Raw genomic sequence first — 25,727 nt, forward strand, 5'->3', positions numbered from 1 at the left:
TTCGTCTCCGCATGCAGTTTCCCGTCCTTTCACGTTCCCGAGATATAACGAAAAAGAAACGGACGCTTTGTTCAGAAAGGTCACTGCAGAGCATGCAACAAGAGTCGTCTGCGACAACTATTTGCGACGGAACTCCCGTGTGACGTTTGCAGTCTAGCACAGCACGAACCTGCGTCTAAGAAATCGGCGAGCAAAGTGCAGGCGGTCTACGCAGTAGATGCCACGGTGACGACGAAGACTCGGCCTTTACTCGCGCACATACGACCGATGAATCGGAAAATATCGAAGTTATTAATATGTGAGAGATAATAACTGAAACGACTAGATGAGCAAGGATGAGATGAAAAAGAAATTACAACGAAACAAAAGATGAATAAAATGTAGTGTCTTTCCTTAGGGTCACGCATAAAAAATCACGTCCAGTCAAGTCTCTTCAACGTGGACACGTTAAGGTGACCTGCCCGACACTGGCTGAAATCAGTCTCGCATACGCAGCCTACCTTCCGGAAAGTCAATCGCTTTCTTTCCTTTTACTTTTTTTTTGTAATCGCAATGGCTTTTTGAACATGAAGAAATTACGTCGAGTTGGCGCTGCATCGAATAAAAACTTGTACACAACGCTGACTTACCATCTTCGCTCTTCGTTGTGTTCCACGGTTGTTGGCTGCATAACGAGATGTCCGTAACACAACGCGAAACCAGCAGACGCACGTGCCACTCGGCCGAACGAAGAAGTCGCGGCAACGGCAACCGATCAAAAGCACCGGTTGGGATGCAAACGCGACTCGTCGAAACGTCACTTCAGGGTCGTATCGTAACGTAACACGAGGTGATCCTCGTGCTGTGCGTCTCCACTCGCTCCCAGAAACCAGCGCCGCTCCAGCAACGCAGACGCGTAAGCACAGAAAGCCCAGGTCGAAGGAGGCTACCGCCGACTACGAAGACGAGCGCACAGCAGCCGCGCTAGGCGGCGAGCCAGGCCACGCGGAGCACACAAACACGCCGCACGCACGCCTTCGGTCTGCCGACTGCGCGAACGGTGCGGCGACGCGTAGCGCGCGTGGTGCGCCTCCTCGGGTGGGGAGAGACCCTCTCGGGGGACGCCGCTTTGGCGGCGGGGGAAGCCCGTTGTCGTCACGGCACGTCACAAGGCTACGCTCCTGACGTAACCTTTCCAAGGTGACTCCGAAGGCGCTGCCGCCGCGCCCTGCCAGTGGGGGAGTCGCTCGGGGAGCCGCACTTCCTACCGCATGTGTGCAACGTACGGCAGATCGCGCGTGCGGTTGGTTACGTGGCGGTTTCTCCGCGCAGCCCTCGCCGTCAGCTGGTCCGCCCTCCCCACAGGTTAGGCCTAAGCAGACGACGCACCACACTCGACGTCGTCTGCTTGAGCCGCGCCTCTCGCGTCACATTCCACCACGAGGCAGCCAAAGTTTTGTTCGGCTGGGTTTCCTGCCCGCGTCTGTACGTGCGTGCATGCCCCACTGTGCTCCGTATGCGTGCGTGCACGCCGTCTGCGAGCGCCGTCGTAAGTTTGCGGAAAGCGGAGGGGGAACACCCTCGGCGCCGGACCGATATGAAGGAAAAAGAGAACCGAAAGAAAATGCCGGCAACAGCTGATTCTTTATGGTTGCCGCGCATCTCCCGCCATCTCGTGGCGGATACTGCAAACACCGAGTCGCTTTGGCTAGCGTAAATGTCGTTAAACGCGCAAAGGGTAAGTTCAACGTATCGACGGTGCCGTTTTGGAAATGCCCTCTACAATGCAACGAAACGCACTTGGCCCTAAAGTGAATATAAAATTTTTTGCATAATTGATCTTGGTTAATCAATTAAGTTAGTGCAATATAAAAAATATTCTAAGGAGACCCACATACGGCAAACCATATGTGGTTGGTTTTATTCAATTGCGGTTAACCACTTTCTTTTTTAAACCCTTGGTTCTAATTACGTAAAACCGCCGGTATAATGGAGGCAAGTCATTTAAAGCTCTATAACGTTGACCACGATATTGTAATGCGCTGCGTAGCCAGGAGGGGAGGCGGGGGGGAGGGTGTGGAATTCAAACCCTTTTTTCCCCCCGAACATACTCAATTTTGCATGTGATATAATTTCAACGCGCATGTGATACACGCACACATTCAGACGCACGCACGAACATACATAAACAGTGATTGAACCCCTTTCTCATCCCCCTTCCCGAAAAAAAAATTATTTCTGACTACGCCCCTGGAGTAATGTGCGCTTTTTTTGTTTTTGTTTTACAATAGGACACGCACTCGAAAGGATGTCCACCTTACAAAATGCATATATATAGTCGCAGCAGCCCATTGCCGTAGTTGAATTCATTCCACTATCACGAACTGATGCAGCAACAAATGTTCTCGCATGATTTTTGCATGATCCATGTGAACTATGCCTTGTTTTCTGCATGCGCAAGCCTTCACCGTCTCGACCCGTCCCTGCGACCTCACGCTATATCTTGATTATCTCGACCCGAGACAACATGCCTTTTGAAAAACACCTTTTGTTGCCGCGTAGGAATGGATGAGAGTGCTGCCTCTGGCTGCAGCCAGGGGCCCCTGAACACATCCTCTGTCGTTGTCCACATAGGCGCGCGGCACGGGGGTGGGCCTCCCCCCTCTTCCCTTAATCATGTAATGGGGGGGCGCCAACTCTGTCATATACCTTCACTCAGTCGCATCTTTCACGCCATTTTTAATGTGCAGGTATATCGCAAACTATGCTTTTTGACGATAATGATGACCAAGGACCCCTGATGTTGCTTTCAAAGAACTGCTTACTTCCCACCTTTACCCGGAAAGCCGTGTACCAATGGCAGGCCGTTGTAAGAAGCACGTCATCGCTTCAATTTCATTTCTGCATCCATGGCGGAGACTCGACTTTCGGACTCGAACAACCGGGCGGGGGGAACAGCGGTGGAACTTGACCCCCCCCCCCCCTTTTTTTTTTTTTGAGAACCATGCCGGCACGCCTATGGTTGTTCACGCTTCAACTACAAGAGTCAGCCCCTTGTGACAGTCCACAGCTCGGCGACCAGTCGCTTTCAGAGCAAACAGTCTTGGAGCGCCAGGAGGTGCGATCAAGCAGCGTCGTCGAACGACCATGACACTTCCGTAACTTCCGTATCTTTGATGCGTGTTTCTAACCCCCTCCTTCCTTCTCTCTCTCTTTCTCTCTTAGCTATAGCTAGATCTTCCAGTTCAGCTCCCCGCCTATCGCATCGCAGTTCTCTCTCTCTCTCTCTCATCTAACGCTTATGTTACCAACAACAAATGCAAATAATGCAAAGCAGTCTGCATGTTTATGGAGTACGCCGATCACGCGCTATGCTGAAATGACGACGACTTGACGGCGACGAAGTATACCGACGACTCGCAAGAGAAAGTCACTGCGGTGAGGATGAGACGATACATGTTATGCCGCCTTTAAGGAAGCACTTTAAGACGGAATTATTGATGATGGAACGACGACGACGACTGTGTGTGTGTGTGTGTGTGTGTGTGTGTGTGTGTGTGTGTGTGTGTGTGTGTGTGTGTGTGTGTGTGTGTGTGTGTGTGTGTGTGTGTGTGTGTGTGTGTGTGTGTGTGTGTGTGTGTGTGTGTGTGTGTGTGTGTGTGTGTGTGTGTGTGTGTGTGTGTGTGTGTGTGTGTGTGTGTGTGTGTGTGTACAGACAAATACATCTTGCGAGGAAATTTTATAGAGCATCAAAAATTTTTTATTATTTTTTCTGGTTTTCCTTGTTTTTGTGTTTCTTCAATATTAACATCATGACGATGGGACAGCCGGCTCTGACGCATAGCCTACCTTACCCGTTTTTGATCTATATATATATATATATATATATATATATATATATATATATATATATATATATATATATATATATATATATATATATATATATATATATATAACCCCAGGAAACAATGACACAAAAGCAAATAAGGCTTCGCTTAATATGACAAAACGCGAAAGTAGCTCCGAGTTCCTCTTCAGTGTGCGAGACACATAGTGTGATTAAGTGACTATTCGCCGCGAGACCGACCTAGAGGTGGCAGCACCGTCGCCGCGTTAGTGTGGAGAGGCTGTCGGAGGCGCGTATACAAATGCGCACAGCGGCGCTTCGTTGTGAGCGGTTTGAGCCGATTTTCGGCGAATAAAATGTGTTGATTGCAGCTTAGTGGTAATATATACGCTCTTCATTGTTGAATCGACGCACTAAGATCATCCGACGTTACTATTACTAGTGAGAGAAGCGCAATCTGCCGATGAAAGGGATGCTCGCCCTGAATGACACTTTGCGCTTACGCACTTTATGACGTTTTTCGTTGTTTCCCGGTACGTGTTGGGCTTGTGTTCTGTGTTTTACGCGCTGCTGTAGCACGACTTAACTACTTAAGTGTTTACTTCTTGTTCATTTGTATACCAGTCCATATTCCTGTGCAATGAGCACTGCTCGCGCGAATACGCATTTTATTGTTCAATTCTCCATGAAATGTAGGACAGTTGATAAGTTTAGTCAGGAAAGCTACGTGATCGACAGCGCTTTAGCCGTAGCGCCACTGATACGTTCAACGCGTACGCACTTGTTCTTGCTCCAGTAACATAATAAAAGGGTAAGAGTTTAGCACAGAACTTTCACCGATTGATTACATGCACGACAGTCATGAAACAAAGTTCCGTTTATTTTATGGAATAAGTGTTTTTTTTTTTCAAACAAATAATGTCCGCTGCCTTCCATCAAACTATAACAACTCCACACAAAAGCTCAAGATAATGTAAAAAAAGAGATGATGTTCTGCGTGAAATTATACGACTGAAATGTAAGGCACGCCATCGGGATTAATTTTGAATATCTGGGTTCTTCAAAGCGTACATAAATTTAAGCACACGGGTGCTTCTGCGTCGATTTTACACCAAGTTAAAATTGCGCGCGGCAACTCTGTTTATCACTGCCGTGTTATTCCATTGTCTGTTTTTTAGGGGACAGTTTGAGTACCGAAGTGTCAGATTTTCCTTGATAGAAATATTTCGCCGTAGCGGGACCACAACGGTATACAATAGAAGGTCATCTTAAGCACAAGTGAAGCTCATTGCATAGCCGATGAACTACAGTGCCGCATTTATACACCTAACAACAACGCGAAAGTGCATGGCCTCGAGCCTCGTGTTTGTTTACCAACGAGTCGCTAAAACGCTGCCTTCACACACTATTTATTGCTTCTCATGTTTGGGACTATGTCAAGCGCACTTTAGGATGCGCTTGAACCAGAAAGCGGCACCAACACTGAAATGATTCTGGCGAACGAAGGATACGACACCAGGCAGTACACAGCCCTCTCGAAAGTCGCACTCACCGATTTATTACAATGCGCATTCCGCCGAGCAAGCCCATTTGCTTCTGTACACCATGTTAGGTATACGTACGAGCAGTTAAACTCGCGCTAACACAACAGAACAAACCGCCCTTTGAGAACATGCATGACGTACGCGCACATGCAAACACTACGTGGCTCAGACGATGCAGGGAGCAATCCACACTAGGCGCGCTTCAGCCAGTAGCCGCCAGGCGGCGACTCTGCTCGATTTCGCGGCCAATAGGCGCTGAACTCCGTTTAACGGTCGCTCTTGACGTCCCTAGACAATACTATCCCCCTTTCATTACGCCTGCTAGGTGCTCCACTAACCTTTCTCTTTTTTTTTTTCTCAGGCGTCTCGCTCCGCGTTGGTAGCATAAAGAACCCACACCGACCAACTCCGCATAAAGTATTGTTTGCGACGTCAACAGCCGCCCATTAAGCCACTTCCTTGTTTGGTGGTGCGCTGCCCAGCGCGACAGCTGCGCACGCCACTCGTCATTCAACGCGTGCTAGGCATGCTCATCTCGGAGAACGGCAGGAATGCAGCCACGATACACAAGTTGAAGCAGCACACCGCTGCCACCGTTCGGCTTATTCAAAGGATCTCATGTAGAAGAGGAGGCATCAAAGAGGACAACCTCCTCCGGCTCTTCCATGCGTTCCTTTTAAGTCATATCAATTACGTCGCCTCCATGCACGCCTGGAGCGCTGCCGAAAAGGCTAAACTAGCAGTCCTTATTAGACAGACTATCAAAAAGGTTTTAGGGCTCCCTTCTAGAACGAGTACCACAAGACTCGAGGCTTTGGGCGTACACAATAAACTCGACGAATTAATAGAAGCGCAGCGCACTGCTCAGATTTCCAGGCTTTCGTGCACTGGAGCGGGCAAAGCGATTCTAGCCAGAGTAGGAATCACCTCTCCCCTGACTAAGGAGAGAGCAGTTCCACTTCCAGACACCGTAAGGTCGGCGATCATGGTTCACCCACTTCCCCGAAATATGCATCCGATATATAATCACGGTAGAAGGAGAGCGCGGGCTAAAGCCTTCCTCTCTCAGTTAAACAGCAGAAGAGAAAACGCTCTCTTCGTCGATGCATCTCGCTCGGGACCGAATAGCTTCGTGGCCGCTGTGGTAGACATGAGCGGCCGCACTGTGAGTGCCGCCTCGGTAAGGACCAGGTCCATAGGAGTGGCCGAACAGGTCGCCATCTCTCTGGCACTAACAACTAAAGATCCATGCCCCGTCTTTTCCGATTCCATGACGGCCGTCAGGTCGTTTGACGCCAATCAAATCTCCTTGGCTGCTCACAGCATTTTAACTAAATCCACAATATTCCCTCATGAGTTGACGTGGTTTCCCGCCCACATGGGCGCCTCCGTCGACGGCATCGCCAACCCCAACGAAGTGGCTCACGCTCGGGCGCGAGGACTCATTCTCCGCCCCGGGCAAACGAGCCCCCCGCAGGCTGCGGGGGAGGGGGGTGGCGATGGCGCCGACGGAGACCCGTTGACCACCTTTCACGAGGTCACTTCACACTATAGGCTAGGCAGGAAATCCTTTCCAGATCCGCACAGAGAGCTAACTCGGAACCAGGAGATCGCCCTCCGACTCCTCCAGACTAGAACGTTCCCGTCGCCGGCCACTATGGCCGTGTATACAGACATTTCGCCAAAGTGCTCAGCTTGCGATCAGCTAGCAACTTTTTCTCATTTAATGTGGCGGTGCCCCCGCTTGCGCGTTTGCACAAGAAAGCATCACGTCAACAAGACAGAATTCTTAAAATGCATCGCAAGTCCGGATCTTGCGAATCAACTCCGGGCGGTCCAGGGAGCCTGTGAAGCGATCGGGAACCTTTGGCTCCCGACCCCTTCGCGGGCGATGCCCTCCGCGGGTTTCTAGGAACCCTCGTCCCAGGACACAATAAAGTTCCTCTGTCTGTCTGTCTGTGATTACATGCACGACAGTCATGAAACAAAGTTCCGTTTATTTTATGGAATAAGTGTTTTTTTTTTCAAACAAATAATGTCCGCTGCCTTCCATCAAACTATAACAACTCCACACAAAAGCTCAAGATAATGTAAAAAAAGAGATGATGTTCTGCGTGAAATTATACGACTGAAATGTAAGGCACGCCATCGGGATTAATTTTGAATATCTGGGTTCTTCAAAGCGTACATAAATTTAAGCACACGGGTGCTTCTGCGTCGATTTTACACCAAGTTAAAATTGCGCGCGGCAACTCTGTTTTATCACTGCCGTGTTATTCCATTGTCTGTTTTTTTAGGGGACAGTTTGAGTACCGAAGTGTCAGATTTTCCTTGATAGAAATATTTCGCCGTAGCGGGACCACAACGGTATACAATAGAAGGTCATCTTAAGCACAAGTGAAGCTCATTGCATAGCCGATGAACTACAGTGCCGCATTTATACACCTAACAACAACGCGAAAGTGCATGGCCTCGAGCCTCGTGTTTGTTTACCAACGAGTCGCTAAAACGCTGCCTTCACACACTATTTATTGCTTCTCATGTTTGGGACTATGTCAAGCGCACTTTAGGATGCGCTTGAACCAGAAAGCGGCACCAACACTGAAATGATTCTGGCGAACGAAGGATACGACACCAGGCAGTACACAGCCCTCTCGAAAGTCGCACTCACCGATTTATTACAATGCGCATTCCGCCGAGCAAGCCCATTTGCTTCTGTACACCATGTTAGGTATACGTACGAGCAGTTAAACTCGCGCTAACACAACAGAACAAACCGCCCTTTGAGAACATGCATGACGTACGCGCACATGCAAACACTACGTGGCTCAGACGATGCAGGGAGCAATCCACACTAGGCGCGCTTCAGCCAGTAGCCGCCAGGCGGCGACTCTGCTCGATTTCGCGGCCAATAGGCGCTGAACTCCGTTTAACGGTCGCTCTTGACGTCCCTAGACAATACTATCCCCCTTTCATTACGCCTGCTAGGTGCTCCACTAACCTTTCTCTTTTTTTTTTTTCTCAGGCGTCTCGCTCCGCGTTGGTAGCATAAAGAACCCACACCGACCAACTCCGCATAAAGTATTGTTTGCGACGTCAACAGCCGCCCATTAAGCCACTTCCTTGTTTGGTGGTGCGCTGCCCAGCGCGACAGCTGCGCACGCCACTCGTCATTCAACAAAACAGGACCTCACCAGACATATGACGTCAGACAGATTTTTCCCTCGCTTTTACGCGCTTCTAAACGAACAGGCTGCGTTTGCCACGCAAAATGTGTTTCCTGCTGCCTTTGGCAATTCATCGTCTCTAAATGATTTTGCCGTAACTAAATGTTTTCCTTTTCCATATGGTGATGCGTAACGGGCGATCCCTTACAAATATATACGTTTACGTAACACGGCACCACTATGTTAGAGGTTGCTGTTCGCGTCATTTAGTTTTGCCGCGAGCTTTAATATCTATCGCGCACCTTTATCCATCGCGTGTGCTACGATATCTTGCTGCTGAGCACAAGGTCGCGAGCCCAAATCCTTTCCACAGCGGCTCCAGATGAAGAATATGTAATTGCACAGTATACATTAATCAACAGAAATAATTTCAATTAAATTCCAAGGTTTTACGCGCAAAAATTACCACACAATTATGAGGCGTGCCGTAGTGGCGAACTCCGGATTAATATTGAGCGTCTGCAGGGGTTATTTAACGTGTACACCTAAATCCAGTTAAAAGGGTGCTTTTGCATTTCGACAACATATAGTACTGAAGCGAATCCGCGTCCTCAAGTTTAGCAGCGCAACAACTCTATAGTCCATCACTGCACCATCTATATCTCTCACATATATTGAAAAATCCGTTTAGGTAATTAGCTGCTTCGCGTTTATGACCCACAACGGAGTTTCCGCACCTGCCACGCCGTGATACGTACATTGGGAGGGTGTGCCCCTTACCACACCTTATAGATTGCTTGTGTCGTGAGGAGGTGTGGCGGCACTCGCTCACTGTTTCGTTCTCAATAGTACGCCGAAGTATACAGTATACGCTGTAACCGAAGTAAGGGCGCGGTGGGCATTCTGCGAGCGGACTTTAATAATTAGAGTTGCGTTCAGCAGTTTGTGATGCACTTCCAGTACTTGTACGCAACAGCTATGTATACGTGACGGATCATGAAATGGTCGAGTAATTCGTTTTGTCGATGACATCATAAGCAGAATATATCGAGTGTGTGCTTAGCAGGTATTACATGTAAACAGCACCCAGAGTTAAACCTGCGCTACGAGAGCTAGTATGTACCTGCCGCTGGGGGCTCCGAATTCTTACGAGGAAAACCTTCACGACGCCTCAGGGACATTCATTCTCTTGTGCTCTATACCTCTATCTCAGCATCCTTGTAGACGTCCATACGCTTCCGTAGCGTATCTCGCTGATACAAAGAGCTGATGTCACAGCTTAAATCTCTTTGCGCGCGTCATTAATCTTCTACGTCCTATGCATGCAAATAGCCTCCGAAGCGGCCACGTTCTTATTCTTACCCGAGTCTCTCTCTCCTTGGGCAGCGAAGTCACTTTTTTTTTCTAACTTTTTTTTTTCAGCGCAGCTCATATGGGGTGGTTGGACAACACAAATAAGGTCGCTAATACATCATTTCACATATAGCAGATGAGAAGATATCCGAAACGCAACTATCGTTTTAGGTCTGGTTCCAAGTATGCAGCGAGGCACTCCGAAGGATATGCCATGCACCGACACCGAGCGCCTATACAGGTATTATTCCCACCACTGTCATTACCTCCATCTCCAGAGGCAACATTTCTCTCCCCGAATGTAGTCAGCATATATATATATATATATTATATATATATATATATATATATATATATATATATATATATATGCATGCCTTTTGGCCTTCGTAGGCGAGCGAATGACAGCCGTAACTCGACAGGCACTGCGGAATATATGTGAATGTGCCCAGCGTCCTGCAGGTATACGTATCCGAGTCTCTCTTTCGCGCTTTCTTTGTTTTGTCCTTATTTAGTGTTTCCAATAATGGTGGACAAAATTAAGTAACGGCAGGCCGCGCACATTAACCAACGAGTACGTGGAAGAAGAATGTCACGAACATCATAACGAGAGTTCGTGACAAAAAGAAGGTATGTTTCGTTTCTTCTCTCTTCTTTTTAAGTTCGACCGCATACACAGGCAACGTTTTGGACACTTCCTTCCCAGGCCGAGCCTCCACGGTTATTTTAGAATGTAACGTTGTCCTTCTTTGTCGTTAAACTATAACCGAACAGACGTGGTCGTACAATCACTGCCGTCACAAGAAGTTTGTGCGGAAATACTTCACGGAGGTCGTTTTTACGTTCTTGCTTTTTTTGTATTTCTTTTCCTTGTCAAGCTTCTTATCACGGTAAGAGTGGCCGAGTCGCCGAAAAGTAATTTACTCCGCATTCGCATTGCTTATCCTCGTGCGGTTCTTTCACACTGTTTTCCCAGGATTCTCGTAATGTGTATGTATACACGTGGGTTTCAACGCTATTAATTTAGCCCATTCCTCTTCAGTGTGCCGTTAAACTCAAAAGGAGAGTCGCTTACTTGTGTTGCAAATAATCAATCGCAAGAAGAGGAGGCGCACAGCGGACTTACAAGCAACTATGCCAGTGGTTCGGAATAAAAAAATTCGGCAGATCCCACGCACTGTGGGAATCGATGTAATGCGAAGCAGCCAGCAAAGAGCTGCATACATCGCCTTGTTTGTCTTTGAGCCAAATGAAATCATTCATGCCATGGCATCTAGTCCACCATATATCGCATGTTTGCCATGCACGCATGCATGCACAATCTAGTGTACACCATGCCAATGAAACGCATATTCTGGTATATACAATGCATGACATGTCGCTTATGTTCATCACGCACTCGAGTCGTGCCATACCAATTTCGGTATATCCAGTTAACAAAACGGCCGGAAGCACACCATGACAGTGGCATGTAAATCATACCGTACATGACATGCATAACATGATTCGCATGTTAAGTCCTCTCATTTATGTTCATCATACAGTCACATCGCGCAATATCAATTTTGGTGTATATCAAGCTAGCGAAACGGCCGCGAATGCACCATGAGCGCGGCATGTAAATCATGACACACATGACATCATGTCACGGTTTTCATGTTACCACCTGTTATTCATGTTCGTCATACAGTCGCGTCGCGCAATACCAGTTTTGGTATATATCAAGCTAGGAAAACGGCCGCGAATGTATCATGAGTGTGGCTTGCAAATCATGTCGTACATGACCTGCATGTCATGTTTCCATGTTACCACCTCTCACTTACGCTCGTCATGCAGCCGCTTCGCGCAATACCAATTTTGGTGTATATCACGCAAGCGAAACGGCCACGAATGCGCCATGACCATGACATGTAAATCATGTCGTACATGTCATGCATGTCATGATTTTCATGTTACCATGTCTCATTTACGTTCGTCATACAGTCGCAGCGCGCAATACCAGTTTTGGTGTACATCAAGCTAGCGAAGCGGCCGCGAATGCATCATGAGCGTGGCATGTAAATCATGACATACATGACATGCATGTCATGATTTTCATGTTACCACGAGTCAGTTATGTTCTTCATAGAGAAATGTCTCGTCATACCAGTTTTCGTATATATCCCTTCATTTAAACGGCCGCGAGCGCCCAGAGACCATACCATGTAAATCATGCTGCACATGACATGCGCGTCATGATTTGCATGTTAGGACCAGTCATTATGTTCGTCATGAATTCTTGTCACGTCGTACCAATTTTGGTGTATATGAAATTAACGGAACGGCCGCAAGAGCCTAAGTTCGTGGAATGTAAATCATGCTGTACATGACATGCGTGTCATGATTTTCATGATATGACCTGTGATTTATGTTCGTAATAAGGCCATGTTACGACACACCAATTTTGGTATACATCCGATTAACGAAACGGCCAGGAGAGCACAAAGTCGTAGGCGGCTAGATAGATAGATAGATAGATAGATAGATAGATAGATAGATAGATAGATAGATAGATAGATAGATAGATAGATAGATAGATAGATAGATAGATAGATAGATAGATAGATAGACACAGATAGATAGATAGATAGATAGATAGATAGATAGATAGATAGATAGATAGATAGATAGATAGATAGATAGATAGATAGATAGATAGATAGATAGATAGATAGATAGATAGATAGATAGATAGATAGATAGATAGATAGATAGATAGATACGCTCAAAGTCACAGAAGTTCGCTAAGAAATGCTTCGCATTTAATAACGCACTGCTGCACGGAGGAAACATGTAGAACGTCGGGCGCTGTGAAGAGACGGGCGATGTGCGTATTTTTACACCTTTTAATAGTGCTAAAGCGCCTGGTTATGTGCTGTAGATCTCCATAGTGTACTTAGCCCTTTCGGCCCTGGCGGTGTCAATTGACACCATTACAAAACATTTACCCTAGCATCTAGGAAATGAAACCAAAACTGCCCATTCTTGGGGGAATACTTCTTCAATGATTCCCACTGCCATTGACACCAAAATGGTGACATTATTGCGGAGCTGGAAGCCGCAAAGAAGAAGAAGCTTGACCGAAGTCATGGGTGACGCCGAGGCAGGTCAGCTGAGGCGGGTGAGCGCCATTTTCGGATCGACGTACCGAAGCTGTTTCGATGAGTATCGCACTGAAAAATGAGACGTGGTTCACATGTTGTGTACTCTAGTGAATAGCCGGAAAAAAGATGCCATTTTTCTCATTTCACAGCCGCTGAGCCCTGATGACCTAATTTGATGTCATGTCTGTAAATCCATTAATACTTGTACCACTGGCTCAATTTTTCGTTTGTGGTCTTGTGACGTCATAACTATTAGGAAAACACGCAGAAAGAAAGTCCCCGACCAAAATAAAAAATCCAGGGCTGAAAGGGTTAAAAAGCTGGCTGACTAGACTGTAGTTGATAGCCCGTACTGAACGTAAACAGCGCAAGAACAATACAGGAAAAAAAAAAAGCAAGAATGTGAATGAATGTGAGCTTTATTGAAATAAAAGGACGACTCTTGGTCGCTGTTGGGGATAAGGTGGGAAAGGGGTAAGGGGATTGAAGGGTGATGAGCATCTTCACGTCACACCTTCGTACGAGTCAGTCAGTCACCGTGCACCATTAGAGGTTGCCGTACCTTTCAGTAGGCGACTATAATAGACCAAGATAAATAGAATGAACAGTCGCAAGGACAAGCCACTCTCAATCAGAAAAGACTGTACCGCAACTGAACTCCAAATTCCGGAGCTAAGTAACGAATTTAAAGAAATTGTGGCAGTAAAGCTATGCCTGCGAGGATAACGGCCAATTGTTGTGGCCTCCGTTTACTACAGACCCTTAACCAGCAAGGATCAAAACGACTCCTTCACGTGGCTCGGTAAGGTGCCGGCGTAAGCCGAAAGCCTTCCCATCGTGGTGGGTGGAGATTTTAATGTCAAGCACTACGTCAAGACTGACTCAAGAGGACGTGCTCTGCACGATGCAATAGAAATGTCGACTCTCAACGTGTGTAACATACCCGACATACCAACCCGCATAGGGCTACGCACGAGGCAACAGGACACGACACCTGATTTGACGCTGGCAACTCCTGGGTTGATAAGGAGATGGGATGTAGATTCGACCACATGGGGAAGCGATCATTTGCCCATAATCATTACGCTAAATCGCAAAAAGATCAGGGAGAAAAGGGAAGTGGTTGCATTTGACTGGAAAAAATTTCGAGTAGCTACCGTGGATGGTTTTACGGATTTTGAGGGATTGAGCGCTATGATCGCGGAGGCACGACCAGGAGCAAGAGAGACTATACCATGTGACGACACTACGACTGGCATGGACGCCCATCTTGCAAACCTATGGCGAAAGGCCAATCGTCTCACAAAACAATACCGGCACAAAGGGAAGCGCCATCGAGATCTAATGTCTCTTAAACGTCAGTACCAATTGATCAAGGAATACCAAGAACTTCCAGAAGCCGACGACTAGCACAATACATGCGCGAAGCTTGGACGCGAACACGGCCCCAAAAGGCTGTGGGGGATTTTGAGGAGCCTGCTCGCTAGAAAGAAAGGCGCGCCTCCCCTCGCCGAACTCTTCCTGCGAGAGGAAGCTGCAACACTGCAAGATCGAGTAATTCGAACTTTCTTCCCTCACGCCACGGAAGCGCCACCGGAGCCACTGCCTACTACCGCGATTGACGGCCTGAAAACAGAACTCGACAGGTCCTTTACAATGGCGGATTTCGCAGCAGCAATGGCGCAGGGCAAAACGAGATCAGCTCCCGGACACGACGGAGTCACATGGCAAGAGCTTCGAAACCTCAGCGATGAAGCCCAAGACAAACTTTTAGCAATTATCAACGAGTCCTGGGAATCCGGAGTGGTGCCAGATTCGCTTAAACTATCGCTTATCTATCCCATACCTAAGCCTGGCAAAGACCGCACAGTGCCAGCAAATCTACGGCCCATAGCTCTAACTTCAACAGTCTGTAAACTGACTGAACGAATGCTACACACGAGAATGCAACACTACATTGAATACGAACAACCGGGACTACACCCAGCACAAGCAGGTTTTCGTCCAAACATGGGCACATATGACTGTCTATGGTTGCTCCGCAGAGTAATAAACCGCAGGTCTCGCAAACAGATGCCAGGCTAATCCTTGCAGTTGATATGCGTAAGGCTTTCGACAATGTGAAACATGAGGTCATATTGGAGGAATTGGCAGCAAGATACCCTAGCGAAATGGCATACAATTGGATCCGCAGCTTCCTCCAAAGCAGGCCTATCAAGCTCCATGGCAAGGCACCGGGATGGAGCCCAAGAACCTATTACTTGGATAGGGGTGTATCCCAGGGATCCATCCTCGGACCTATGCTCTTTAATCTAGCCATGACACGAGTGGCAGAAAGACTTGAGAAAGACACTACGGCGTGTTTTACTATTTACGCTGACGACATTACAATATGGACGGAAGCGGCGGATTATCCCGACGAGCGGAGTATGCAGACAAAACTTCAAGCAGCGATTCCCAGCCTCTCCGCTACTTTAGACAAGCTCGGACTACTATTGTCACCAGAGAAAACGGAATTGCAAAGCGTAGATGGGAAAAGATCAACAAATTGCAAGCAAGCAGATTACACTACACATCGGTGCAACAGATATCACATCTTCAAACGGACAAATCAGAATTCTCGGGGCACAAATAGCTAGCTGCAATAGCCCAAAACAGTGGATAGCGAAATAGGAATCCGATGTTGCACATGATCCGAAGCAAAAAAAAAAAAAGAAATAAAACACGGAAAAAGCACTGACTTCCAATTGAAAATTTTAGGAGAGGGGATTAAAATAAACGAAGCAAAAGTACGAGGCCCAAAGGGTCACGCAAAGTTTCGGAATAGGGCTTTGCGCTCACTCTGTGCGTCCTGCGCTTGCAGCTCGGCTAGGCAGGTACTCTACGATGGATAATAATTAGTTTCTGATTAAGCAACTTGCCTTCACTACACTTCACGTGAAAATGAATTCGCTAGTAATCAATCAACAAGAGTTATGTGTCTGTGAGTCAAATTACTCGCCGTTATCAGCCTAGACAACCCAATTTTGAGCCTCCAGCAACAGGTAACAGTAAGGCTACGAGCTCTCAAATCGACCACCGATCTTAAGCACCTTGACTTTTTCTCCACCTGTCCTTGTTATATATATATATATATATATATATATATATATATATATATATATATATATATATATATATATATATATATATATATATATATATTGTAAAGGCGTTTATTGACGGCGGGATCGACGGCGACGATGCGCAGCGACGACAGTAACGACAGAGCGCAGACTCGCAGACTCTCACGAGCAAGAGCACGAGGGGCGTGCTCTCCGAGAAGAGGCAAAGAGGGCGACCCACTAGAAGGCGCTCAAGAGGACGGCCCATTACAGCGTTCTAATGCTTCTGTACAATTACCCCGGGTACGCAAAGGGAGCCGCCCGGCGACCTAACAGCTCGTCACTATGAGCGGGTCATGGTAGGGCTTGAGGCGCTGCACGTTCACAATGTCGCGCCCTCGACGGCGCATGTCCGAAGATGGCTCAATGGGTTCAATCAGGTAGTTGACCGGGGACGTGCGTTCGACGACACGGTAGGGGCCTTCGCATTTGGGCAGCAGTTTGGAAGAGAGGCCAGTTGCAGCGGTCGGGACCGAGAGCCACACGAGCGCTCCAGGGAGGAACGTGGACTCAGAAGTGGTGGTGCCACCGCGAATGCTCTTCTGCCGCTCTTGTTCGTGCGTTGTAAAGGTCTTCGCAACCTCGCGACATTCTTCAGCAAGCCTGGCTGTGTCCGAAATAGGCGCACATTCAGATCGATCCGGCCTGTAGGGAAGGATGGTGTCGATTGTGTGCGACGGGTGCCTGCCGTACAATAAGAAAAATGGCGAGAAACCAGTAGTGCTGCTGAGAGGCGGTATTGTAGGCGTACGTGACGAAGGGCAGAATGGCATCCCAATTTGTGTGGTCGGCTGCGACGTACATTGAGAGCATGTCGCCGAGCGTGCGGTTAAAGCGTTCGGTGAGGCCATTCGTCTGCGGGTGGTAAGCAGTAGTTTTGTGGTGAACGACGTTGCACTCTTTGAGAATGGCTTCGACGACTTCCGACAAGAAGACACGGCCTCGATCACTGAGCAGCTCCTGGGGCGGACCGTGACGCAGCATGAATCGGTGGAGCAGGAAGGAGGCCACATCGCGCGCTGTAGCCGCTGGGAGGGCGGCAGGTTTCGGCGTATCGCGTTAGATGGTCAACAGCGACGATGGCCAGCGGTTACCAGCCGAAGTCAGAGGAAGTGGTCCATACAAATCGATGCCCACGCGCCCAAACGGACGGTTAGGGCAAGGTAATGGTTGTAGACCTGCTGGCGACACGTGCGTTGCAGGTTTTCGGCGTTGGCAATCGAGGCAGGAGCGAACGAACTTCTGCACGTAGCGGTACATTCCCTCGCCAGAAGTATCGTTGTCGAATGCGGTGGTAAGTTTTGGATACCCCAGAGTGCGCGCATTGCGGGTCAGAGTGGAAGGCCTCGCATATTTCAGAACGCAGACTGCGGGGTATCACTAGTAGCCACTGGCGGCCGTCGGCGTTAGTAATTGCGTCGGTGCAGTAGGTCGTCACGAATGGCGAAATGGTGGGCTTGACGACGCAACGCGCGAGTGGATGGTGTTGCCGACGGATCCGTCAGCAAGTCGATCAGCGAGGTGATCCATTTATCCTTGCGCTGTTCGGTAGCAATGGTGTGAACGTCGATTGAAGCAACAGCTATGTGAGATACTGAGCAGGGGGTATTGTCGTCAGGCAAGGGAGAGCGCGACGAGGGCGTCGGCGTCAGCATGCTGGCGTCCGTTGCGGTACAGCACGCGGATGTCGTAGTCTTGCAGTCGAAGTGCCCAGCGGGCGAGACGGCCTGAGGGATCCTTCAATGACGACAGCCAGCATAGTGCACTGATGGTCGGTGACGACATCAAATGGGCGACCATACAAATAAGGTCGAAACTTTGTAAGGGCCCAGATGATCGCCAGGCACTCTTTTTCCGTGACTGTGTAATTGGTCTCGGCTCTGGTAAGCGTACGGCTTGCGTATGCCACGACATATTCGGGGAAACCTGGTTTGCGCTGCGCAAGAACAGCGCCGAGGCCTACACCGCTGGCGTCCGTGTGTACCTCCGTTGGGGCCGTAGGATCGTAGTGGCGTAGTATATGGGAGGAGACGCCAACAAACAACGGAGCTTTGCGAACGCGTCGTCACACTCGGACGACCATGAATTTAGGGGTCCGTTACTTCCAAGGAGCTTCGTCAGCGGCGATATGATGGTGGCGAAGTTTCGTATGAAGCGTCGAAAGTACGAACACAGTCCTACGAAACTGCGCAGTTCTTTGACGGACGTAGGTTTGGGAAATTCGGCCACGGCCCGAAGCTTGGCCGGATCGGGAAGGATTCCGTCCTTGGACACGACGTAGCCGAGGATTGTCAGCTGCCGCGCTGCAAATCGGCACTTCTTCAGATTCAGTTGGAGGCCTGCGTTGCGCAAACGCGTCAAAACATGCCGCAGACGTTGGAGATGCGTGGAGAAGTCCGGAGCGAAAACGACGACGTCGTCCAGGTAACACAAGCACGTGTGCCATTTCAAGTTGCGCAGAACGGTGTCCATCATGCGCTCGAAGGTCGCGGGCGCATTACACAGACCAAACGGCATGACGTTAAACTCGTACAAGCCGTCGGGCGTGACAAAGGCTGTCTTCGGTCGAGCGTCATCCGCCATGGGTACTTGCCAGTACCCCGAGCGCAAATCAAGAGATGAAAAGAATTCGGCTCCTTGCAGACTGTCAATCGCGTCATCGATTCGCGGCAGCGGGTAAACATCCTTGCGAGTGATCTTGTTGAGCCGTCGGTAGTCCACACAGAACCGCACGGAACCGTCCTTCTTCGCAACGAGAACAACGGGAGACGCCCATGGGCTGTCCGAGGTCCGAATAACGTCGCGTCGAAGCATATCGTCGACTTGTTCATTAATGACCCGGCGTTCTGCTGGAGACACGCGATATGGACGTTGCCGCAGTGGTGGTTGGGCGCCAGTGTCGATGCGATGGGTAACAGCGGAAGTGCGGCCGAGAGAAGTTTGCCCGACATCGAAAGAAGAACGAAATTCTTCCAGCAGGCACAGAAGTTGGGAACGCTGGACCGATGTGAGGTTGTCAGCAATGGAGGACCTAAACACATCAGCAGGTGACGAATCGGACGTGGAAACAGCACTGAGCGTACGGGAGCTGGCGCAGTGCGTGTCACCCGGTGCGTCTATAACTTGGGCGTCTTCGAGGGGTTCCGCTCTGCCGAGACATTCCCCTCGCACCAACGTAACAATGAACGGGGATGGGTTGGTCACAAAAATATCCGTGTCGCCCTGAGTGATTTCCACGGTCGCAAATGGCACCAGCAAGCCTTTCCTAGTGAAAACGCGGTCACATGGAGAAAGGAGTGCAACGGCGTCGCTAGAAACCGGTGCAATAGACTGACACAGCCGTTGACGAATTTGCAGGAACTGTGATGTCGTCTTTGACGAATACCTTGGTCGCAGCCGATGAACTGTCTGCCGGCGTCAAATCTGAGAATGGTGAAGCTCTATTTCGGCTGGCGCGCAATGAATGACGGCGTCGTGGCAGGGAGAGAAAATCCCATCCCAGGATGACGTCGTGAGAGCATGAGGAAATTATGATGAATTCGACGGCAGTACAGAGCGTCCTGAATGATGACACGGGCTGTGCATACCGCCGTCGGGTGAATACATTGGGCGCTGGCTGTACGGAGGGAAAGACCGGAAAGTGGCGTCGTCACTTTTCGTAGCAGGCGGCTTAGTTTAGCGTCCATAACGGATACGGCGGCTCCAGTGTCGATAAGGGCAGATGCGCGAACACCGTCCACAAAAACGTCTATTACGTTCGATGGGCTTCGCTGAGGGCTTTCGCAGTTCGATAGCGTCGCAGCCCTTGCCTCGTGGACTGCGACGACTAGTTTTCCTGGTCGCGTGCGACCGGACGCGGGCGCATCGGCGACAGTGAGCGACGTCGGGGAGACGGAGAGCGCCGAGTAGATGGAGCTTGGCGTGACGTCGGTGACAGAGGCGTAGGTGGGGCGTAAAATGTGCGGTTCGTCTGGCTGGTGGCGGGCGACACGACTTGAGCACGACGCGATTGCAATAACGCGCCACGTGGCCGGCGTAACCGCATGCGAAGCATAAGGGGCGGTTATCAGGTGTGCGCCATCGGTTTGCTGGAGCAGGGTCCGCCCATGACGCAGGACGTGATTGACGGGGTAGCGACTGATATGACTGCATCGTGGGCTGCGGTCGTGGCCTCTGCATTACGTCGGCGTAGGTAGCCGGCACAGCCGCTTCGAAGGACTGATGTCTAGCGGCGGCTTCGGCGTAACTATGTGGGGCTGCCGTAGGTATTACTGGGGACGTCCTTGCGACAACTTGGGCGTAACTCAGTGGTGCAGGAGCGGGATGGTGCTGGTGGTACTCAGGCATGACCTCCGCGATTTCCTGCTCAATCGCTCGACGGAGGGGAGGGAGAAGAGTGGTTGACGGCTGGTGAACGTACTGAGGTTGAGCAAAGTCCAGCAGAGAGAACTGGCACGCGATTTCCTCGCGCACGAATGACTTCACATCTGCGAGCAAGGCGGAGTGGTCGGATATGGTCGACAAGCCAGCGAGCTCGGCGTCGCGGGATGGAGGGCGACGGGTCATCGACCGCTGCCGGCGCAGCTCCTCGTAGCTCTGGCAGAGCGTGATGACCTCGGCCACTGTGCTGGGGTTTTTGGCGAGCAGCATCGTGAAGGCATCGTCGTCGATGCCTTTCATAATGTGCCTCATCTTGTCAGATTGCGACATGGTGGCGTCGGCTTTCTTACACAAATCGAGGACGTCTTCAATGTAGCTGGTAAAGGTTTCGCCGGCCTGCTGAGCTCGTTCTCGCAAACGCTGCTCGGCCTGCAGCTTACGAACGGCAGGGCGGCCAAACACGTTGATGATGGCGGTCTTGAAAGCGGACCACGTCGGGAAATCGGATGCAGTGGTTGTTGTACCACATGCCTGCCACACCCGCGAGGTAGAAAACCAAGTTGCTCAGCTTGCCTGCTTCGTCCCATTTATTGGGGACACTCACCCGTTCGTAAATCGTGAGCCAGTCCTCCACGTCGGTGCCATCCGCGCCGGTGAAGACAGGAGGGTCGCGGATACGGGGGACACCGGGACAAGCGGTCGGGGCAGGAGGCGGCGTTTGCTGAGCGGCGTCTTGCGGCATGGTAGATGGCACGGTACGGGATCGAAGCTCCAGGGGCATCAGATGAGACCGAAGTTGTGGGGACGGTACAGCACTCTCCACCGCTTTGTAAAGGCGTTTATTGACGGCGGGATCGACGGCGACGATGCGCAGCGACGACAGTAACGAGAGCGCAGACTCTCACGAGCAAGAGCACGAGGGGCGTGCGAAGAGGGCGACCCAATAGAAGGCGCTCAAGAGGACGGCCCATTACAGCGTTCTAATGCTTCTGTACAATATATATATATATATATATATATATATATATATATATATATATATATATATATAATATATATATATATATATATATATATATATATATATATATATATATATATATAAATAACAAGGACAGGTGGAGAAAAAGTCAAGGTGCTTAAGATCGGTGGTCGATTTGAGAGCTCGTAGCCTTACTGTTACCTGTTGCTGGAGGCTCAAATTGGGTTGTCTAGGCTGATAACGGCGAGTAATTTGAGTAATATTATATATATATATATATATATATATATATATATATATATATATATATATATATATATATATATATATATATATATATGTGTGTGTGTGTGTGTGTGTGTGTGTGTGTGTGTGTGTGTGTGTGTGTGTGTGTGTGTGTGTGTGTGTGTGTGTGTGTGTGTGTGTGTGTGTGTGTGTGTGTGTGTGTGTGTGGTGTGTGTGTGTGTGTGTGTGTGTGTGTGTGTGTGTGTGTGTGTGTGTGCCTGCCTGGATTTACTCATCAATGTAGTTAATAACGCCATCAGTCACTCAGAAAAAAATCGGACTAGTTCGATCGTAGACGAGAACCGTCGCTTCGACGTCTGCCGCCATATTTCTCGGCGCAAAGCTTCCGAGGCAACATTTGGGGCTTCCCGCTAAATTCGAGAAATAGCGCGCCCTACGCAATTTGCCTCTTCCCTATGCGAGACGCAAACTGCGCATTATGCATGTCTGCATGTCATAGCTTGTCCCACCGCTCTCATTGCTTGTCGACCCACAAGGCGGTGAAGGCACTCGCGTGCTTTTCGAGGACGACTGGCCTGTGAGAACTCCTTGGAATATTCTTGGCACAGTCACGCACGCGTGCCCGAATGCGGCACAGATTTCCTTTCCCTCTCTCTTTCACCTCTCTATTCCCCTTTCCAATTAGCCCGATTAGTCCATCGTATAGCGTAGCCAAGCAGAGGCTTTTCTGCTTTAACTACCCTGCTTTAATGCCTTTCTGTCTCCTTCCTTCCTCCTTCTTGACACATGTCGCCAAACGACGAGCAAAAAGTCGCCAAAAGTCGCCATTTTTTTACAAATTTCGCCAAAAAAGTCGCCATTCTAGATATGTGTGGCAAACCTAGTAATAAAAATTTCCACTCACGTATAGCCCCGTAGAATACAGTACCATCCAAGACCCTGAAATTATACTGACGTTTCTCGATGCCAGTCGTATCGCCCGCTTCACCATGTGAGTACATAGTGCTGCTTTTCCGACTAGCCGCAAGATGTGCGTGGTGGCGCGAGGGTGAATGAATGAAACGCTCATGATATTATTACATCCCTGTCCGCTCGTTTCAAAGGTAAAAGTGTGGTAAACCCTGGGCGAAAACCATGAAAGCGTTCTTTGTAGACAGCTTTACGTACCCTTATATAAATAAAAGGATTAAAAGGTTTATTGAAGGTAACACGACAGAATTCTTACAGCAGTCTTACACCTTTTCATTGTGAACTAATATGATACCGGACGCCACCGACCCTTTCTTATAGTCGCCTATATCTACACGCGTCAATCCGACGCGTTATTAATGATCAGGTTGACAATGTAAAATGTTATATAGCAATTGTTTTCATTGCACACGCTCACCGAGAACAGTGGAAAATGCCTCAATAAATATCCTTTATTGCACAAATAGCCGTGTATCCGCCTCTCTTCGCTATTCCAAAGCAGTCTTTGCGAGCTGAATTGAGGGTACCGCAACAGTGAATAAGTCGCCAAGCGATTCAGAACATTTGGAGCTTTGGCGGAACAATTGGTCGGAACACGTGGCCAACCCATCGTCTAGCCCCTTCAGAAGCGAAACTTTAGAGAAGCTTAAAACACCTAAAGCCATAAACTTATACACTGCCGCCTCGCGGTTTTCAAGTTAGTCCGCTGACTTACATTTTGCTGAAATGTCGCCGGGGGACGTTCCAGTACCTCCTGCATCTAGACGAATTGAGGAGATGCACAGGAGTTACAGGACGGACAAACCGAATGACGCGTAATGTGCACATTCTACTCGTGGGTTTAAAACCAAGAAAAATACAGAGAATGTTGCCGCTCATTCATTGGGAAGACACTTAATCTTAGGATGCATAACTCAGTGGAGACCTAAGCCGAAAATCGCCAAAAATTCGCTAAGTCGCCATTCATAATTTTAGGTCGCCACGGGTCTCTCAAATTCGCCAATTTGGCGAAAAGTAGCCACCATTGGCAACCTTGGCGCAAAGTCAAACGCGGGACACAAAGCGACGACACCGCGCGAAGATCGCTGGCCGAAAACCGCGCTCTTCCGTAACAGTTGTACGCTCCTCCGCTGGATGGAGCTGGCATCGCCACCCGTCGCCGTCGCAGCCGGAGGCCAGAGCGGCCGCAGGCTCGGCCGCTCGGTAGTCGGCACATGGTCGGCACTCCGCTCGCGTCGTTGAGAGCGTGTGGAGTGCTTTCACTGCTGGTAACGGCACTCATTCAACGTCAGCTAATTTTCAGGGGATGTTTGCATGTGTTAATAACAAAACGTATTTGCATGCACTTTCAAAGCATCCGGGCAAGCAACTCGGCTGCCATTCTGTTCTTTGCCTAGCTGCGTCTATATATACACTTAGCAGCACGACAAACGACGGCCTCTTCCACAGAAAGCGTCTGGCCCATATTTTACTGAAACTGGAAGTAAAGAAATTCAGTGCAGCCCTGTGCACAAGCCATCCGAAAACCGGAAACGAGGCCAGGTAGTAGTTAAGCGTTGCTGGCGCCTCTACTTCTCACAATCTGTATCCCCTGAAAACTATACGCAGATCTTGCTTATTTATTGCTTCTTTTTTCTGCTTTTACAAGATAATCACGAACAACGATGTGTGCAGGCGAGCTAGAACAAAGAGTACCAACAAAGGCGCTCATTGTCTTCCGTATATTAAACCTTGTGTCTAACAATGCACGGCTTGTTTATAGTGGCCTCAAGATGCGCGATATAGCGATTTCACATTTGCCTGACTTCAGCTTCTTTAGCGTTTGCATTTCACGTCCGCATATTTATACAGAGATTGTTTGACATTTTGACCGCACAAAAAAGACGAGGACAGAGCAAGTTCTCCTGAAGCTTATACAGACATGCTCACGCTCGTCTGCCTGCGCCAAATCTACATTTGTATGCTTTGCGAGCCGAAGCAGGAACATCTTGCTTCGAGTCATAAGTTAAACGTTCATACAAAGAATGAGTCATTGAATCCTGTCGGGATTATCGTAAATGCAAAGTTTAAATGTATGCCTCTATCGCGCAGTGTAAAGACATGACAAAAACACGAGAGGCGCGCAAAAGTGCTCTGCAAATGAAATAACGCTTCTTCGTATTATGGATCGACATTGCAAACAACGTAATCGTACCGTCACCCCCTAACAACTGCGCCGACAGTGTACTTTCTAGGTTCACACATCAGCCGATTGGGTGCTTCACTTGATTCCTAAACACAGCGCCATACTACAAGTTCAAGACGCTGCTGTAATTCACGAACATTGATGTATGTAACACAAATTAACTAGAGAGAGAGAGAGATGAAAAAAGGAAGGCCGGGAGGTTAACCAGATATTAGCATCTGGTTTGCTACCCAGCACTGGGGAGGGGAAATAGGGGCAAGAAAGAGGGTCTAGAGAGAGAGAGGGGAAAAAAGAGGAGAAAAAAAACGCACGTACACACACAAGATAAAAAAAAACACACAGGGACGAAGTTCTTCTTACAATCGTTCAAAAAGGCCGGTAGATCGCAAGAAGCGCAGTAGCGCTTGCATGGCCTTCTTCTGTGACGTTGCGTCTCGTCGATGGCGTAGAATTCTTTCTTCCGACAAAGGTCGGTCGTCCAACTTGTTCAGCACGTTGCAAAGATATAGTCGCTGTGCATTGTACAGTGGGCAGTCGCAAAAAATATGTCTAATTGTTTCTGCGTTTCCACAGTGGTCACAGGCTGCGGTGTCGGCCATCCCAATGCGGAAAGTATAGGCGTTGGTAAACGCAACGCCCAACCACAGCCTACACAAAAGGGTCGCGTCTGCTCGGCGAAGTCTTGATGGGACTTGAAGACTTAATGTAGGGTCAAATGAATGCAGTCGATCATGTCTGAAGTGTGGCTCATTCCATTGTGACGTG

The 25,727-nt window shown here is 49.0% G+C and overlaps 1 protein-coding gene across 6 annotated transcripts in view; it reads right to left on the reverse strand.

The window, feature by feature from the left end:
• Positions 1–25,727, reverse strand: part of LOC119397741 (dual 3',5'-cyclic-AMP and -GMP phosphodiesterase 11) — a 532,132-nt gene that overhangs the window by 247,625 nt on the left and 258,780 nt on the right. The window contains exon 1 of one of the 6 annotated variants that reach the window (XM_049416419.1): positions 630–1,185. The exons of the other annotated variants lie outside the window; for them this stretch is intronic. The gene's annotated coding sequence lies outside the window, so the exon portion shown is untranslated. Of the gene's footprint in view, positions 1–629; positions 1,186–25,727 lie in introns of those variants that run through there. 6 annotated transcript variants of the gene reach the window in all.

Source organism: Rhipicephalus sanguineus, chromosome 1 (genome assembly GCF_013339695.2).
Source record: "Rhipicephalus sanguineus isolate Rsan-2018 chromosome 1, BIME_Rsan_1.4, whole genome shotgun sequence".
Lineage (NCBI taxonomy): Eukaryota > Metazoa > Arthropoda > Arachnida > Ixodida > Ixodidae > Rhipicephalus > Rhipicephalus sanguineus.